The sequence below is a fragment of the Megalopta genalis genome, chromosome 5, assembly GCF_051020955.1.
Source record: "Megalopta genalis isolate 19385.01 chromosome 5, iyMegGena1_principal, whole genome shotgun sequence".
In the NCBI taxonomy this organism is placed as follows: Eukaryota; Metazoa; Arthropoda; class Insecta; order Hymenoptera; family Halictidae; genus Megalopta; species Megalopta genalis.
This window is the reverse complement of record NC_135017.1, coordinates 11,785,524-11,804,697: the sequence shown is the minus strand read 5'-3', so window position 1 is coordinate 11,804,697 and position 19,174 is coordinate 11,785,524. Positions and strand designations below refer to the sequence as shown.

The 19,174-nt window shown below is 42.1% G+C and overlaps 2 protein-coding genes across 4 annotated transcripts in view; one reads left to right on the top strand and one right to left on the bottom strand.

The window, feature by feature from the left end:
• Positions 1-19,174, top strand: part of dnc (phosphodiesterase dunce) — a 540,449-nt gene that overhangs the window by 90,000 nt on the left and 431,275 nt on the right. The window lies entirely within an intron of this gene.
• LOC143259408 (uncharacterized) overlaps positions 1-19,174 on the bottom strand; it is an 87,343-nt gene that overhangs the window by 7,759 nt on the left and 60,410 nt on the right. The gene's annotated exons all lie outside the window — the stretch shown is intronic.

The following is a 19,174-nucleotide window of genomic DNA, read 5'->3' as shown; positions in this document are numbered from 1 at the left end:
TTCATTGTCTCCGTCGAGCTAGTGCAGGTGCACCGAAGGCTGTCCCTATCGATTTCTGGGTACTCTAATGACACGCATAATGATCTAGGAGAAGCTACATTAGGTCTTTTAAGTTAGAGTAGCCAAAAGCTCCTGGGAATCGTAAAGCTTGACTGAAGCGTTTTAAACATTTGATGAACGGTTCTAAAGATTTTTTAAAAGGTCTTAAAATATTCTAGAGGGTTCTAAAATTTTTCTAGAGGACCTTGAGACATTATAAAGGGTCCTAATAATTTTCTAGAGGGTCCTGAGACACATGGGAAGGTTCCTAAAGGTCCTACAGTTCCAAGAAAAAATGTTTAAAAACTCAAAAGCCTTGAAAACTTTTAAAGCTTCCAAAGTTACTGAAAATAATTTCTTAAAGTACCTAAAATTTCTGAAAATAATCCAGAAGATTCTAGAGCCCTTGGAAAAATTCTTAAAGGTCCTTAAGCTCTGGAAAAAAATTCTGAGGGGTCCTAGAGCACCTGGAGAATATTTGTCGAAGGCGTTGAAGTTTCTAGGAAAAATCCCTGAAACTCCGAAAGCATTCAGAATCTCCTGCAATTGCCAAAAATATACGAAGCCCCGACTAAAGGTGCCGTCTCGAAATGTTCCTCCATCTGGAAGAGGTCGTAAGGTCACGTCTGTCAGGGGAAGACAGATACACGCGATGCCAGACAGAAGACCTATCGATAAGTAATAGGTAGCATGCTTGGTACGCTTCGGATACCCTAAGCGGTCAGAATGATGAGAATAATCGAAATGCTAGCTAGCCTAAGTAGCTCGGAGGATCAGCATACTGTGACTAACTAAGACAGATAAGCTCGCATTCGCGGGGATCCACGGATAATTCCAAAGACGGAACGATCCATCGATCGAGAGAAGCATAATCGCGACCTACGAAAATTCGAAACCAATTCGAGGAAGTTGCGCGGAATGATATTGAAGATCGCGTTCGATCCGAGCCACGCGACAACAAATCACGGCGGATGATTGAATCGATTACGCCGGGAATAGATGCAGCAAGGAGACGTTGACGTAACAAGACATGCGAGAGAAAGCGCGGATCGGCGGACGTGATTCCGGCGGGATTCGTTCGCGAATCGAACGGATTTCTTTCGGAAACTTATTCCATCTAGCTCACGCAGGTTCGACGATCTGACGTTTATTTTTGTTTGTTTAAGTTTGACGAAGTTTCTTTAAAATTCTATAGGCAACTGTGTGTCGATGAACATTTTTTTTGGTCACCGAATCAGTCTACTATTCATCCTGTCAAATATTCAGAAATAGTTCGTTGAAGTTGGCTAAGGTTTGCTGATGTTGGCTGAAGTATCATTGAGTGGGTACAAAATTGATGAAGTTTGTTTAAAATTCCATAGACAACTGTGTGTCGACGAACATTTTTTTGTCACTGAATCAGACTACCAAATCATCTTGTCAAACATCCAGAAACAGTTTGCTGAAATTGGCTAAGGTTTGCTGATGTTGGCTGAAGTATCATTGAGTGTGTACAAGATTGATGAAGTGTGTTTAAAATACTACAGACAACTGTGTGTTCATCAGCATTTTTGCGAATGATTCAGACTACTATTACCCTGTCAAACATCCAGAAACAGTTTGCTGAAGTTGGCTAAGGTTTCTGCTAGTCTGCTGACGTTGGCTGATGATCGTTCCAGTTTATTGAACTTTGTTCTACTTTCTCCAGAACTGTACAGACGATAATAAAACCGTACAGTCACAATTTGCTGACGTTGGACGACGTCTGTTCCAGTTTGATGAAGTTTGTTCAAAATTATACAGAGCACTGCGCATCGACCAATCATTTTGTGAGCGATTCAGGTTTCCTTAAATCTTCACCAAGCATCCAAAAACAGTTTTCCGAGTTCGTTCAAGTTCGACGAAGTTCGTTTAAAATTTTACAAGCAACTGTACGTTGACCAAAGTTTTCGTGGCCGAATCAGGTCAGCATAAATCCAATCAGATATTCACAAACACAGTTTACAGAAGTTTACCGAAGCTGGCCGAGGTTTGTTCAAGCTTGCCGAAGTTTGAAGAGGTTTGCTCGAGCATGTTTGAAACGGTTCGGTCAAAATATCCGGCTAGTGACATTTACACGAGCCAGACTCGTCGATCCAGCATGATCGGAGTAATCCACGCGGTCCAGGCGATCCATCCGTAGACCATCGGAGCCGGCGTTATCGCCTTGCAACCGCAACTGCTGCCTTCGGAACGACTCGAAGGCGCGCCGCAAAAGCTGAATCGATCTGGATCCGCGGAATAGAATTCTCACGGATATTGCCGCGGATATAGTCTACCGCGGTGGAGCGTTGCAAAGTTAGCGAAGACGTAGCCCGGCCAGAAGGAGGATTATTGATTGGCTGCCTGTTGCTTTTAACCCTGCCAACTGCCGCGATTCTAAACTCCCGCTCGTCTCGGCTCCCCGTCGCCCCCTGTTCCTCGACCTGTCGCTATCCGCTGGCTAGCCCGTCATTTCTCCGCCGTTCGAATGTTCTTGCTTCGTTTTCAAGCCGCCGATGACCCCTTCTCCCGCGTCGCCCTATCTCGCCGATGTGCAAACAGCCTTCGGAAAGTTCGGCCTGCCGTCTCTACAGGGTTCGTTCGAGTCTCATGGGCAAGCTGTTTGCATTTAGGACATCCGCTCCCGGAAACTACGTGCTCCGATTATTTGGACAGCTGTTTCGCGTTTCCACCGGTCTTCGATAAATTCAGCCCCACGGCTTTGCCGAAATTCTGCACAGTCAGGAGGGTCGAACTCGAAAACGGAGCGTTTAATGGGATTTCCACCGGTTTCGTCGCGTTCGACGAGGTTTCCGATGGTTTGTCCGAGTTTGACGAGGTTTGATAGAGTTTATTCGGTATTGTTGAGACCTAGTTGAGTTTCCCTCACATTTTCACGAACTAAACAGTGTTCCGAGTACGATCAAATATCAGGGAACAGTTTGTGGATGCTGGCTGAGAATTGTTTTAGTTTGTTCAAGTTTGATGTAGGTTTGTTTAACATTGTACAGGCAACTGCACGTCGACGAAAATTCTTGTTTGGTTTATTCAGATCCTTTTAGATTCTATCAAACATCCGGAAACATTTTGTTGAAGTTGGCTAAGGTTTCTTCTAGTTTGCTGTAGTTGACTCAAGTTTACTCTGATTTAATAAAATTTGCTAAATAAAATTTTACTGAAAACACAAACTGCTGCGCTTCCTGTATCCATTGGAAAAATTAAAAAATGTTTATTACAGTTTGTACTAATTTATTTAAGTGGCCTAAGGTTTCTCCAAGTTTACTGCAGTTGACTCAAGTTTTTGCTCTAATTTCATAAAATTTGCTAAACATTTACTAAAAACACAAACTGCTACTCTTCCTCTATCCACTGAAAAAATTGAAAATAAATCAGTCACAGTTTTTCCTGGTTTGTTAAAGTTGTCTAAGGTTTCTCCGAGTTTGCTCCAATTGACTTAAATTTACTTTAATTCGCCTAAATTCGCTGAACGTTCACCGAAAGTATGACCTCCCATTCCTCATGCCAAGTCGAAAAATCGAATTCTCCTGAACCATTTATAGCAACATTTGCGTCCACGAACATCCAGGTTACGTTTGAAAATTTAAGGACGTCTGGGTCGCCGAGACTGTCTCACGGAAGCATCAGTGGGGTACACGAACATAGTTGGACGTGTCTCCTCGGGCGTGCGACTCGTCTCCTGTAGCTCTCGTTCAGTCGAAAAGCTCGGGTTAATAAGCTCTACGCTCTTGTCGCCGAGACGATAAACACTGCTAAGTGATGGGCTCGTTCCACGTGAAGACAGGTCGGTTACACCGTGAAACAGACGAGACTGCGACGTCGCGGTGGCCGATACGATTCACCGTTTCAATTTCTAAGGTGCTTCCTCGGCAAAATGATTCGCCGCTAATTAAATACTCCCTCCCCCTCGTGGATTCGGGTATGAATACATTCGAAAGAGAGAGAGAGAGAGAGAGAGAGAGAGAGTGATAGAGATAACGTTGCGACACCATAAATCGCGCGGTTTCGAACGCTGTATACGAAAGAAGATACCGCGGGGCGTAATTGAATTTTTATCGACAAACCAGTCATCACTTCGGCGGTTACGATCAACGCGACGTAAAGCAGAAAAAGGAAAGCCGCGTCACGATATTGAAAGAGCCGGGCGAGCGCGCGTATTAACGCGTCGTCTATCGCGACAGATGAGATTCCACGGAAATAGAAGCCATTACTTTACTCGGCGCCGCGACGCTCCTCTTTGTACATAATATTTCGCTTTTTTTTTCCTCTTCGCCGCAATCTCTTGCCCGGTATTCCCCAATTGGATTCCTCCGTTTCACCGTGGGATGCACTTTCAATTCATTTCAGTTCACTTTACTTCGCCGCGGTTCAACCGGTCCCTCGGATACCCGAATAGATTTCCTTAGGTTGTATTCTAAGTACTCGAGATTGCCTCGGGCCGTTCCGCTTCAGACAGAAATCCACGAAGAAGAAGAAAAAAAACATTCAGAATTTAATGCCCTCCGAGATCTTGATGCTGATTCGCGGCCGCCAAGGTCACCGGAGCTTCGGCAAAAGTTCCGAAAGAAGCTGAACCGAGCTCCCGCGATTGCTACAGCTGCTGCAAGCACTTCAGTTCGCGGAAGTTCCGTCTAGCGTGGAAAACTTTTAAAGGCTCTGAACCTTCTGATGTATGTGTTACCGAAAGCTGTGTTAAAGGTGTTACAGCTCCTGGTTAAATTTATGAAGCTACTAAATCTCTTTAAAAAAAATTCATGGAGGATCTAGAGCTGCTGGAAAAGTTTCTATAGTTCCTAAAACTACTTGGAAAAATTCCTGAAGGTCCTGAAGCTTCTGGAAAAATTTACGGATGTGTTAAAAGTCTTGAAAATTTACCGGTCAGCCTAAAGATCTTGGAAAAATTTTCTAAAGGTTCTAAGGCATCTTGAAAAATTCCAAGAGGTTCGGTGGTCCTTGAAAAAGTTTCCAAAGCTGCTGGAAAATTTTTCAGATGTCTTAAAATTCTTAAAAAATTTCTAAAGGACCTAAAGATCCTGGAAAAGTTTCCTAAAGGTCCTAAAGCACCTCGGAAAATTCCAAGAGGTCCTGCGGTCCTTGAAAAAGTTCCTAAAGCTCCTGGAAAAATTCTCAGATACCTCAAAACTCTTCAAAAATATTAAACATCCTCTAAAGAATTTGTTAAAGATCCTCAAGCTGCAGGAAAACTTCCTAGCAGTTCCAAAAGTGCTTGTAAATATTCCTAAACGACTGAAATCTCCTAGAAAAATGTCCCAAAATCGTAAAAGCTCCTTCGAATTCCTAACAGTTGAAACGCTCGAAGTTCCCCAAACTTCCTCTGAACCATCAAGACATCAAACACCTAACCAAAGTCACCAAAACGTTCCCCGGCATCGCGAAATTTAAGAAAAACATCTCCACCAACCCTTGGAAGCTCTTGATCCTGCTCCAGGCCCCCTTATCACCCCGATCCCAGAACATTCGCAGTGTCTGGGCCACTTCGACAGCCGCTCTAGAAATTCCGCGACGCTCTCACGGCGTTTAACCGAAGAAATCCCATCCAGCCGCAGTAACGCATACGTAGAACTCCGTGTTCGGGACAAAGGAGCCACCCTCGGGTGAGGTCCGGGTAACCTACAATAGCGTTTCATCCTTTATCGCGGCTGCTGACCGATACCCAGCATCGCTTGGCAGCCCTAACAGCCCTCTTCTGCGGACCTTGGCTAAGGCGGTATTATCGCGCGATAAGAGGAGACGACGGGGGCAAGTTTCGGCTACGGGGTGGCAGCTAGGGGCTGATATTACAAGCCGCCAGGGTGAGATCAACCCCCTTGGGGCCACGGGTCGCGTTTCACACAGGGAAACGTTAGTCGTAGCGCAAGGCTATATCCCGCCGATCTTGAACACCGTTCAACCCCTTCCGACGATGGTTCAAAGGACGAGGGTTGTACAGTTGCCGGGGAAAAATTGTCGAAACGATTTCGTTCAATTTATTCGATGTAATGCCACTGCCGCTCCTATAATCCTATTATACCGGAGATAAAGCTATATTAATTCAGCAGAGACCCCAAAGTTTTGGGAAAAGTTTGCGTAGGTCTTAAATATCCTGGAAAAAGTTTCTAAAATTCAAAAGCTCCTGAAATAAATCTCGAAACTCTTGGGAAATATTCTTAAAGACGCTAAAGCTCCTGGGAAAATGTTTCTGAAGGTACGTAAGCTTCCGAAAATATTTTTTGAGGCTCTGAAGCTTTCAGAAAAATTAGGAAAGCTGTATTAATATTCTATAAGTACCAAAGCTCCTAGAAAAAATTCCTTGAGGTCCCAAAGCTCCTGGAAAAAATTCCCGAAGCTCATGGAAAAATATTTCTGTACATCCGAAAGCTTCTGAAAGCTCCTAAAAAAATTCTGAAAAATATACTAATTAATTCTTGAAGCTCTTGAAGCTCCTGAAAAAAGTACCTAAAGCCACGTCAACGCCTAGCAGATGCAACAAACACCCGAGAAAATTTCTGAACCTCCAAAGTGGTCCAGAAAAAACTGTCGAAACGAATTCATTAAATTTATTCGATGAAATGCTTCCGCTACCACTGTAATTCCATTTCGGCGGAGTTCCACGGAATTCCTCTGTAGATTGAAGTGCTCGTAATTTCTTTTGCTCTTCAGGAACCGCTCTCTGGATTCATGGTCTAGCGTCCCCGATAACGTTTGACCTATCACGAAGACACCTCCGAGCATAATCAAAGGCCTTATCGGGTCTCTGGCGAAACCGGGCTCGGTTTCCCGAAATCCTCATGAATCATGCACCACCCTCCCCCTAACTAGATAAAACCGGTCCCAGAACCAACTAGCCTGCCTGTTCGACGCTCCAGCACTTTTCGTTTGCATCCCTGTGACGCTCGGTTATTTTACAGGGGTGTTGGCTCTCTTCTTTAAGCAACTTCCCGATCGAAACTCTTGCCCGAGGGGTTGATTTTCCATTGAAACGAACCGGCGAGCTGTCTACGATTTTTCGCACATTAGCATTATGGATTGAAAACTTTCAAATTCTAACAATACAATCTATTCTTCGGTCTTGTTATCTTTTAATTGGTTAACTGTTTTCGACGAGTATAATTCTTTCGAAAATATGACAACATCTTTCGTTTTAGAAGTTACCGTCATTGTACTATGTACGTTTCATTTTCATCATATTTTTTTTAGAGGCAACACTTTTATTAAATGTATAATTTCATAAAGAGTATCAGAGTATACAGGGTATTTCGCTTGAAAGGGATCATCCAAGTATGTCCTCCAATAATGATAAATACAAAAAATATCGTACATTGTGAAATTGATTGGTATTAAGTGACGAATATAATGCAAAATGTAGAGTTTCCTCGAGGTTATTTTTTCGCAATTCCGGGAAGTCAATACAAAACAAACAGATAAATCTGGCCTCCGAATTGTCTTCGAATCGTGGCAAAAAATTAGAAATAAAAAGGTTATTATTTAACCCGTGTTTGCGACCGAGATTAATTCAAAATACAACAATTTCTCCCGGAAATGCCAAATTTCGGGTCGCCGTGAATTTCCCCGTGATTTTCCCTGAATTTCCCTGCGCCTATGTTATTTACTGCTACGTCGATGCTGAGGAAGAAATTACTGTGCAGTGCTTGCACACTTTCCACAGAAATTGCTACAGCCAACCGGTTGATCTCGCCTTAAGTTTAACTTTCTTTAAGAAACTAAGCTTACCTTTCAATATCGCGATGACGCAACAATGTTGTTGTTTATGGGTCGAACGTGTCGGAAAGGTGGCAGCGTCCCGCTGTTTAAGTATCGGCATTAAAACACGGCACCGGGCTGGCCAGCATTCGTACCATTAGCTCGGCCGAAGAAACGTCGCAGCGTGGGGGCGAAGTTAAATTAACTTTAAGCGAGCTCCACGTTCCGCAAACTCCTGTCTCTAACTAATGGTCTTTGTCGCGCAGTTGTCTTCGCTCGCGTAAACTATTAAATTAGTTGAAATCCCGTGTCGGCTTCAGTTCCCGGCTCTTTTCCATACAATTTACAACGACGCCGACAGGCGCCACTTCTCGCCGCAGGTTTTCCGATACCGGAACCGTTCGGACGTACTTCGCGCGAGGAAAAGTCGAACGATCAATTCGCAGCTCGACTTTACCGTGTACGAATTCTAGCTACAATTGATTGAATTTCATTCTGACGTGGAAATGGCCTCGGCTTGGTTCCTGGGCTCCTAGAGCTTCGGGACCAAAGCTGCGCCCAACTCTCATATTTAGTTACTAAAGCTTCGGGAAACGTGCTTGAAGTTGCTAAAGCTTGGCTGCCAGCCTTTGAATTTTCTATAGCTACGTAAAAGCATTTCAAATTGGTAAAGGTTCTATAGCTGATAGAAAAATGGCTGAGGGTTCTAAAGTTGTTGAACAAATTCTGGAACATCCTGAAGCTTCTAGAAACATTTCTAAAGCTGTATTAACTCACTGCAGGTCCTAAAGCTCGTGAGAAAAATTCCTGCAGGTCCTAAAGCTCTTCTGAAAAATTCCTGCAAGTTCTAAAGCTCTACTGAAAAATTCCTGCAGGTCCTAAAGCTGTACTGAAAAATTCCTACAGGTCCTAAAGCTCTTGAGAAAAATTCATGCAGGTCCTAAAGCTCTACTGAAAAATTCCAGCAGGTCCTAAAGCTCTTGAGAAATATACCTGCAAGTCCTAAAGCTCTACAGAAAAATTTCTGCAGGTTCTAAAGCTCTTCTGAAAAATTCCTGCAAGTCCTAAAGCTCTTCTGAAAAATTCCTGCAGGTCCGAAAGCTCCCCAGAAAAATTCCTAACGATCCCAATGATTCTGGAAAAATATTTCCAAGGGTTCTAAAGCTCCCCACAAATTTCTACCACTATAATAATTCCGAGCAGGTCCCGAAGCCTCTGGAAAAAATGTCCAAAGGTTCTAACGTGCCTCAAAAAATTTGTAAGTATCCTAAAGCTCCTGGAAAAAATTCCTAAAGGTCCTAAATCGTCTGGAAAAATGCCAAGGGTCCTCAAGTTGAGAGGAAACGATGTTCCTACAGCTGAACAAAGCGCTCATAGTTGCCGAAGCTTCGAGAAAAGTGCTCGAAGGTCCTGAAGCTACTTTTCCGACCCGCACACGCTTGGAATCGCTGTGACAAACGTAAGGAGCAGCGTGAAATGGCGTCACAAAACGGTCTCTGCCGGTGATTGTGGCCGTGATTGGCGAGCCAAGGGCTCGATAAAGGTGTTCAATCCGTGGGAATAGTCGCGGACGCGCTCTGTCATTACTAGAATGGCGCATAATCGTTAGCAAATCGTACAGTCGAGTCGTCGGGGCTGCCAGCCGTGAAAGAGCAGCCCGCGGAGATAGTCGTGGGGTCGATATACGAAGGAACGCTTGCGCGGTTTGCCTTTCGTCCTCTGTTCCGCACTAATATCGTCAGTTATCGCTCGTTAACGGAAAACTGTCCCAGGAACGCGCTGAATCGACGGCGACCGACATGTTTTACGGGGCTTCTTGCGCCGCGGAATGTTTATTGCAGGGTCGGCGACCGACTATAGTCGACTCACTATGGGACACGGGGCACACGAAACGGGTAAAAATTTCCATTTCGCAGTCATTCCGTTGAACATTTCGGTTACCGTGTGATACGGTCTTAAAAGTTTATTGCGTCATTATTTATTTCGTTATTACTTATTTCGTGCAAAATTATATAGAATTATTTATTATATTTATATAATTTTTATGCAACTATTTATTATACTTACACAATTTGTGTATTTTATATTTACCTTTTTATATATTTAGTATATTTTAGTATATTTTAGTATACTATGTAAGTATATATTAAGTATATTATTTTTATATTTTTATATTTTATATAAACCTTTTTCTACTCTACACTTCTTTTATCTATCAACTGTTAGAAAATTTCACAGCAGTATAATGATTTTTATTTCAACTCGACATCGTACAGGAAAATGACAATTCCTGCAAAATTTGCTCCGAGTTGCTATAAAAAATATCGATCATCTCAGAAAAAAAGCGCAGATTTTTATAGTTCGCAGAAGATTTCTTTGCGTCGATTTTCGATCAGTTTTTCGAGACTACTACGCTATAGTGCCATGAGATTTTGATACTGATTCGAATATCGCGGCTTTCGTCGCGCTTCATCAAACGAACGCGACTTTTCAGTGAAATTCCGCTAATCACCACGAGAATATTTCCTTGCCGAAGCTGGGCACAGGTGCGCCGGTTTCGCCGTGACCGTCTATTTGGCGTTATCTCGAGACGAGAGTTTCGCAAATTTGCACAGCGGCTCGAGGGGACCGGCAACCATGGAAGAGAGATTGTTTGGATGGGTAATCTATCACGTTTTCCGATTAACTTTCCCCGGCCCAGCCCCGCCCCCGCGCACGTTCCTTGACCATTTTTATACGTCGCGGCAGGGATATTGTATTTTCCATTCGATATTTCTTTCATGGTTCTATCATTGATACAAATTGATTGCCCGTGGGAACGGTCGTTCATATTTTAGAGTCAGCTTGCGATTTTTTCGCCATTAAACTACGGAACCCCTTTAACGCCGACCTGTCGCCCATCTTTCTGCACCTGTATCGGCAGCGACCATAAATTTTTACACGGCGGGGGGAGAAATGAAAAATGAGTCTGCTGGAAACGGTTCGACCAGTCCGCGACAAAAGCTATCGCGTGGGCTCCGTTATTTAAACAATCAATCGAACGAACGGTTCTTTAAATAACCAACCGAATGGACAGTTATTTAAATGATCATTTCGATGAACTGTTCTTTAAATAATCAATTGGATGAACAGTTCTTTAAATAACTGTTCAAATGGACTGTTATTTAAGTGATCATTTAATTGCTCATTTTAATGAACAGTTCTTTAAATAATCAATTGGATGAACAGTTTTTAAAATAATTAATTGAATGAATAGTTCTTTAAGTAACCATTCAAATGGACAGTTATTTAAATAATAATTTAATTTATCATTTGAATGAACGTATATTTAAATAATCATTTAATTGATCATTTGAACGAACGTGTATTTAAATAATCATTTAATTGATCATTTGAATGTACGTATATTTAAATAACCATTTAATTGATCATTTGAATGTACGTATATTTAAATAACCATTTAATTGATCATTTAAATGAACATTTAGTTGAATAAACACTTAAATGAACACGTACTTCAATGACCATTGAAATGAACCTCTATTTAAATGATGATTGAAATGAACCTGTATGCAAATGAAAATCGCAACGAACATTTATTGAATCGATGCGAAACTGCGTTCTCCGGTCCGGAGACGAATTCGAAAACGTGTCCCAATTCGCCTAAACTTATCTATCGGTATATTTTATCACCACCACCATTGCACGCACTTCCGCGGGAAAAGTGGGTCGCACAGCCTTTCCCGTGCTCTCGACCGCGTCGAGGGTGCATCTTACGCGTTCGGTTTCGAGGCTCTCCGTCCGGAGAAGCGATCGCGATATCGACTCGAAACAGGGGCTCGTTGTCGAAACATCGTTCCCACTTCTCTCTCTCTCTCTCTTTCTCTCTCGGGAAAAACTGGCGCACGAAATTGCACGAAGAACCCCTTAAATCCGTGGAGAACAAAACGGCGGAAGTATCGCGACGGTCACACGAACGCTTTTGTATCGCGAATCAAATTTGTTGGCGGCGACAGCGCGACCCCGTTTACCTAGAAATGCAATTACGATTCCAAAAAAATAATACGCAACGGAAATGAAAACATTAACCCGCGAACGCGAAATTTGCATCGGCGAAAGCAGCTCGCGGCCGAGATCCCGTGCGAAATGGGACGGCCAATGGAAAAAAGCCGCGCGACTGCTTTACGAAATAAACAAAGATTTCCGTTCCGCCATCGTCGCGACAAACGAATTACGCGGACACCGTCGTCGTCTGAATTCTATTTAAACAATACCGCGCCGGCGACCGGCGTGTTATTGAAATTTAAACGGCGGCATTGCAGAGCGCGCTGATAATGCCGCGCTGTTATTCCGACGTGAAATAGGAAGCGCCTGTTTCCACGGCACACGGATAATCCGGTGGAACGTTAACGTTCGGGGCAATTTGTAATGACTGGATATTAGCAAAAACTTCAATGCACTTGTCAATGATTGTTTCGCTTAATGCCGCGCGGTTCACGTCAGCCCGCTGTGTTACAAGTTTCCAGTTCGTTTGGTAATAATGCCGAACAATTTTCTCACACTCGAGAGCGTCGCGCACTCTGCAATTGAATACGCATTGTTGTCGCGTTCGCCGCGGATTATCGCGACGCGAGCTTCTAATTATAATATCAAAATAATGCCGGCAGAGCCCCGGATAAATATCGGCGGAACAAAAGCGCCGCGGCGGTCGCGGGGCTTTCGAGTCGGCGGAAACGCCGCCGGGAAACGCCGGACACTCGGGCAACGTGTTACCGTCTAGAGTTTCGGGCTATGGATAACTGAAATTATAACTTGTTCGGTAATCTGAGATCTCGGGTGGCCCGTTCAAAACAGATTTACCGCGAACGTCGGGCCGCGAACAGCGGTCGCACCGGTTGCTGTTCGAAGACGGGGATAATTACACGGCTACCGTTTCCACCTGGGGATCCGTGTCTGGAATTAAAATGCTGCGACAGGACTAGGCCAATTGAAAATAGAGTGGTTCCGGTGGACACTGTTCCAAGGTGCATGGGACTGAAACGAATTCGTTTGTGGTGCTCGGAATTGGCACTGCGTGGTTCGATGCACGAATTTCAAACCGACGTGGTACAGCAGGCGAAAACAACGTACGAGGTCCAATATAGAAGATCTAATATAGGAGATACAACGTACGAAATCCAGCATGTGAAGTCCAACATACGAGAACCAACATGTGAAATTCAATATACAAAGTCTAACATACGAAATTCAACATACAAAATCCAACATACAACATTCAACATACGAAATGCAACATACAAGATCAAATATACGAAATCCAACATACGAAATCCAACATACGAGATTCAACATACGAAATTCAACATACAAGATCCAACATACGAAATCCAACATACGAGATTCAACATAAGAAATTCAACATACAAGATCCAACATACGGAATCCAACATATGAAATCCAACATACGAGATTCAACATACGAAATCCAACATACAAAATCTAAGATATTAAATTAAACATACAAGATACAACATACGAAATCCAACATACAAAATCCAACATACGAAATCCAACATACAAGATCAAATGTACGAAATTCAACATACAAGATCCAACATACGAAATCCAACATACAAAATTAAACATACAAGATTCAACATACAAGATCCAACGTACGAAATCCAATATACGAGATTCAAACATACGAAATTCAATATACAAAATCCAATATACAAGATCAAATATACGAAATTCAACATACAAAATTAAACATACAAGATTCAACATACAAGATCCAACGTACGAAATCCAATATACGAGATTCAAACATACGAAATTCAATATACAAAATCCAATATACAAGATCAAATATACGAAATTCAACATACAAAATCCAATATACAAGATCAAATATACGAAATCCAACATACAAGATCCAATGTACGAAATCCAACATATATATATACAAACTGCAACATACTAAATCAAACATACTAGATACAACCCATGAAATCCAGCCTATAGAAATCTCGTAAATAAAAAACAATAAACGAAATTCACAAAACGAAAAGCAATATATAGAAACCAACAAACGAAATTTATCAAACAGAAACCAACAAATGCGAACCAACGAACGAAATCCATCGAACGAAATCCAACAATTGAAAATAAATACCAGTAAACCAACAAACGTAAAGCACCTGACAAAACCCATCAAACCAAAGCCAACAAATGAAAACCAACAAACGAAAGCGTACAAATGAAATTCGACAAACAAAGAACAAAGCATTAAATCCTCTGTTCGAAGTGGGAAGCAGTCTCCGCCGCACACACGCGCGTAAGTGCAGACTATTATGCGCAGGGCAAGCGAAATGTGCTTTTCCAGTGGCGGCTTCAAAGGGTCCGGGGTGGCACGGTCGCAGGAAGGAGCCAGTTGCCTTAATTAAAAACAGTCGCCGGTCCGTTTCTTCCGTTCCTTTCATGGCTCATCAATTCTTGTAGACGCCGTGGCGCGTAAGGATTTCTCGCGTGGAACGGCGCCGCATAAAAATGCACCGAGGGCTGCGACGACGACGACGTCGACGTCGACGTCGACGTCTCAAAGCAGCCAAGAAAATTAATACGAAAGTAAAGGGATTTCGTTTGAAGCCGGCTGCCTGGCGATATTCTCGCATTCTGTCGCCACGCGGCTCTAGGACAAAGACGGCACAAAGACGCGAATCTGTAGAGAGCGTCAACATTCTTTCTAGAAAATTCTGGAAAATTGCGTTCGACGTTTGCGAGGACACTTTCGGAATTTTCAATGGGAAAAATGGCTTCAATATGTTCGAGATTGAATTTAATGTTTTACGCTTGTGCACTGGCAAGCGATTAATTGGAATATTTTTGGACATTTCGATTTTTCATTGGCCATAGAGTCCTTTTTAATTAAATCAGCTGTTGTCAGATAATGCTCGGAATAAATTATTAACTGGCTATTTTAGCCAACTATTTTTAACTAGTTTTTGAAATTCACTTTAATCAGAATACAGTGTGTACCAAAAATGTAAATCCAATATCGAAGCAACCTGAATGTTATCGGGATTTTTAATAACAATATTGAGTTCCATAGAGTTCAGCTAATATTGCTTAACAAATTTTAATATCTACTTTTAGTTACATTAATTAAATATTCGACGCGTGACAAGTTAATCAAATGATTTGAAATATTCTGAGAATTTTCCGAAATGATATTCGACGCTTAACACATTAATTAAAAAAAATTTGACTACTGTGAAGATTTATTCAGTTGATGTTGCACTTAACATGTTGCTTAAATAACTTTAATTATTGTCAGAGTTTTTGGAATTTATATTCGGTGCTTAAATGGTTGAAGAGGGAAAGGTTCCCAGCAATTACTGTGGAATTTTCGCGAGTCTAAAAATATTTCGAGAACGCTGCCTTCAAATAGATAAAAGGGCCGGCCGGCCGGCCGGCCGGTCGGGGAAGGGTTCCCGAAGGGTGGTGGCGTCCAGCGTGGTTTATCCGTGCACCAGTCCAGACATAAAGGACGCTTCGTTTCCGCCTGCGATTCATCGATACGGCTGCGCCAAGCCGGCCGATAATAAAGAGTAAATAAGGGCAAAAATAGATGACTGCCGGCTGGGCCCTATTAAGGGGAGCGGCGTGCTCGAAGGGCGGGATTGAACGCTACGAACCTGCTTATTTATTCCTTTCCTTTCTCTTCTCTCCTTTTTTGTTGCGCGAGAGCGTGAACGGTTGAACGACTTCACGGGCAAAATCGTTACGACGACGCCGGGGGTTGGGGGTGGCTTTTCGATGGGGTTTTTAGCGGTCAGAAAAACCTCGCTGGAAGCTTATTTTTCGTCTCGTTAGAGAACAATGGAAATTTGTGTCCCTCGAAACTAGCACTCGCTGCGTCACGTCGAACATTTTGCTCGCGTTCGCTTTTTACAACAGCGAAAACTCAACAATGACGTACTCATTTTTTGTTCGATCGAGGACACTACAGCGCTGGACGAAAGTAATTGTTCCTCATAATATTTCGCAAATTATTTGTAAGTTAAAATATATATATATATATACACAAATATGACATGTGAATATTGTATAATTAAATATAATATATAATTAAATATAAATTAAATGACTATATTTATTATCAAATATATAATGAAATATAAATTAAATATTTATATTTATTATCAAATATATAATGAAATATAAATTAAATATTTATACTTATTATCAAATATATAATGAAATATAAATTAAATATTTATATTTATTATCAAATGTATAATAAAATATATATTAAATATTTACATTTATTATCAAATATAAATATTACATGTAAATTAAATATCTATACTTAATATTAAATATAAATATTAACCGTAACTTAGAATATTTTACAAACGGTTTTTTGCACATAAAAATCACGAAACGTGTCAAGCGTCTTATTCGGTTTGTCCAACACTGTACAATCACAAATTCACACCGCAGTTGCGAACTCAATTCTCGCGTCGCTGCTAATCGCGATAATTTTTCGCGGCGTTATCGTCGGCTTGGGTTTTCTTGAATAATAGTGATCGACAGATCGACAGAGGTCCGAGGTATATGAACCGTTAAATTTAGGTGATCTGCAAAACTACCCCCAGCCCTTCAGCGGCCACCGAAAGGGATCATCGGCCTTCGTTCGTTCATGCTGCAATAAACATTAGCCGGCACACGATAATAGCCTGGGAGGCAACCGGCGAATTCGAACGCAAAAATTGCGGGACGAGGGCGAAATAAATGCGGCGTCGCACCGCGGAATAAATATCGACGAAAGCGCGGACAAACCGTAAAATCGAATCCGGTAAATATCGAATAAATGGCGGCGTCGCGCGGAGATCGATTTTGCCTGTTCAACTAATTTTGTTCCTATTCAACTAATTTTTTCCCGCATTCAATAAATTCCTAAAGCTCCCTAAATTTTTATTATATTTATTATATCTTTATAAAATCGATAAAGAATTATCAGAATTTGTATGAAGTTTTTATGAATTCTTATAAAATCTATAAAAGGTGACAAAAATTTGTACAGAATTTTTACAAATTTTCAAAGAATCTATAAAAAAGTTAGAAGAACTTTTAGTAGTAGTACTAGAATTTTTATGAATTTTTATAAAACCTATAAAAAATTATAAGAATTCGTTCTAAGAACTTTTTCGCGCATCGTTCTGGATTGCTCGCTTCGAAAAAAATGACGACAATTCGAGTGTTGGGACCCGTGGGGAACGCTTCGACCAGCTTTTCCGCAAAATCGGCCGTCGTGCACCGTGTCGCGCGCGCGCGCGCGCCGGAATAAACAGAGATCATGGAAATCCCGAGCGGAATTGAATCGCGCAGTCCGCCGACTGCGAAACGTAATCGGTTCGTTATTCTTAGAACGCTGCGTGGTCTATCTACAATTGATTGAACATCGGGACCCGGTCTAGCAAAGGAGACCACTATTTATAAACTACGTACAGGAAGCCGAAGGCTTAAGTGTCCTACATCGCTCATCCATCATGAATATCCTACCAAGAAACCGCGCGCAACGTCGACGTTTATTCGGGGCAGTACATACATTTTTCTTGAGAAGTCGCGGAACTTCGGGAAATCGCGGAACTTTCCGCAAGTGGAGTAGTTCAGTCGCTACACAGGCCTATTTTTTATTCTCGCAATATTACAGCACACGGAGGGTGAGACCGCCCCCAACAGAGCCCTCGGAACATTTTTTTTTCCCCGGTGAAATATTTAAAAATCCGCGCCGCGGACAAAAACGTACGAACGATGTTCGAAGATAAATCCTCGGATTACCTGGCGTCCCTCGTTATCGCAAAATGTATTTTTACACTTTCGACGACTCCATCGTTATTCGCTTGCGCGAATTCGTTAAAATTTCCGGCGACGTTTATCCGGGGCGATGCTTTTTTCGTGTCCAGAAAAATCAGAGAGTTATAAAACTTTGCGCGCAGGTACAGTTAATTCGTTCCACGTGGTAACATACTTTGTTTTCTTGCAATTCTATAGTCATCGGGGGCGGAACCACCCCTCTCCCCCCCGACAAATAGCTCGGAACAGCCGTGCTCGTGAAATGCAATATTCGAAAAATCCGCGGCAACAACGAAACCGCAAGAGCGATGATTTAAAATAAATCCTCGGATTACCTAGCACCCTTTGTTAACGAACAATGCATTTTTATCCGTTCGACAATTTCAATATCATTGATAATGATTTTTTGAAAGTCGCGCGTTCGCGATGTTCGCTCGAAATCCGATATTTTCGTGGGAAAACAAGCACGATCTGAAAATACAATTTCGCGCGCGAACGGAGGAACGCGTGGTCCGCGGAAACGTATTTTTTCTTTGCGAAATAATAATAGGCGAGCACCTCTGAAAAATAACGCGCGAGACTTACTCTCGCCATCGGAAATTCCGAAATCCTCTGTACAAAAATATATTCCCAGCACCGCCGGCACCCTTTGTCGCCGCGCGACGCGCGCCGACCGCTCCACAAAGGCGCAGATTATTTGTCAAATTTTTTTCCAGCTCCGCCGGAAAACACAATTAACGTTCGAGAGCATTGTTCCGCCGGATGAGAACGGAACAACCCGATGGTCCGGCCTGTCGTGCGTACTTCGCGATTGTTGGAAGTTAGACGCTGCAAAAGCGTGTTAATAGCTTCGATGTCCAGCGAACACGCGCGCACCGGATCGCGTTGCGATGGAATTCGGGCTCGCGGTTTTCGGCATAAAGGGATCGCGAATGTCGGCCGCGTTTCTGCGGTTTTAACGACGATTTGTTTGCTCGGGCGTTACACGCTTGTTTGATTCATTCTGGCCGTATTTAATTAATGCGCTCCGATACCGGCCGCCGCTGTTTGCTTTTCCCGCGGCGAAGGAGCGGAAACGTTGCAGCCTGTCGAGAATCGCGGAACGTCGATTTTTCAAATTTTATGTCGAACAAAATTTTGTTTCTCCTTTGAAATCTCAAGATCCGCGATGCTTGTTATTGCGGATAATACTGCGAGCCGATATAATGTCGCAGAGAGAAAATCATGTTTCAATCGAAACTAAAATTAATTATTTTTATTGTTTCATATAGGATATCGAATTCAAAGTTTATTAAATTATATATTGTATTATTATACGAGGATATAACGTTGCAGAGAGAATATCTTCCAATCGAAGCTAAAATGAATTATTTTTATCGTTTCATATAGAATATCGAATTCAAAGTTTATTAAATTATATATTGTATTATTATACGAGGATATAACGTTGCAGAGAGAATATCTTCCAATCGGAGCTACAATTAATTATTTTTATCGTTTCATATAGAACATCGAATTCAAAGTTTATCAAATTATATATTGTATCATTATACGA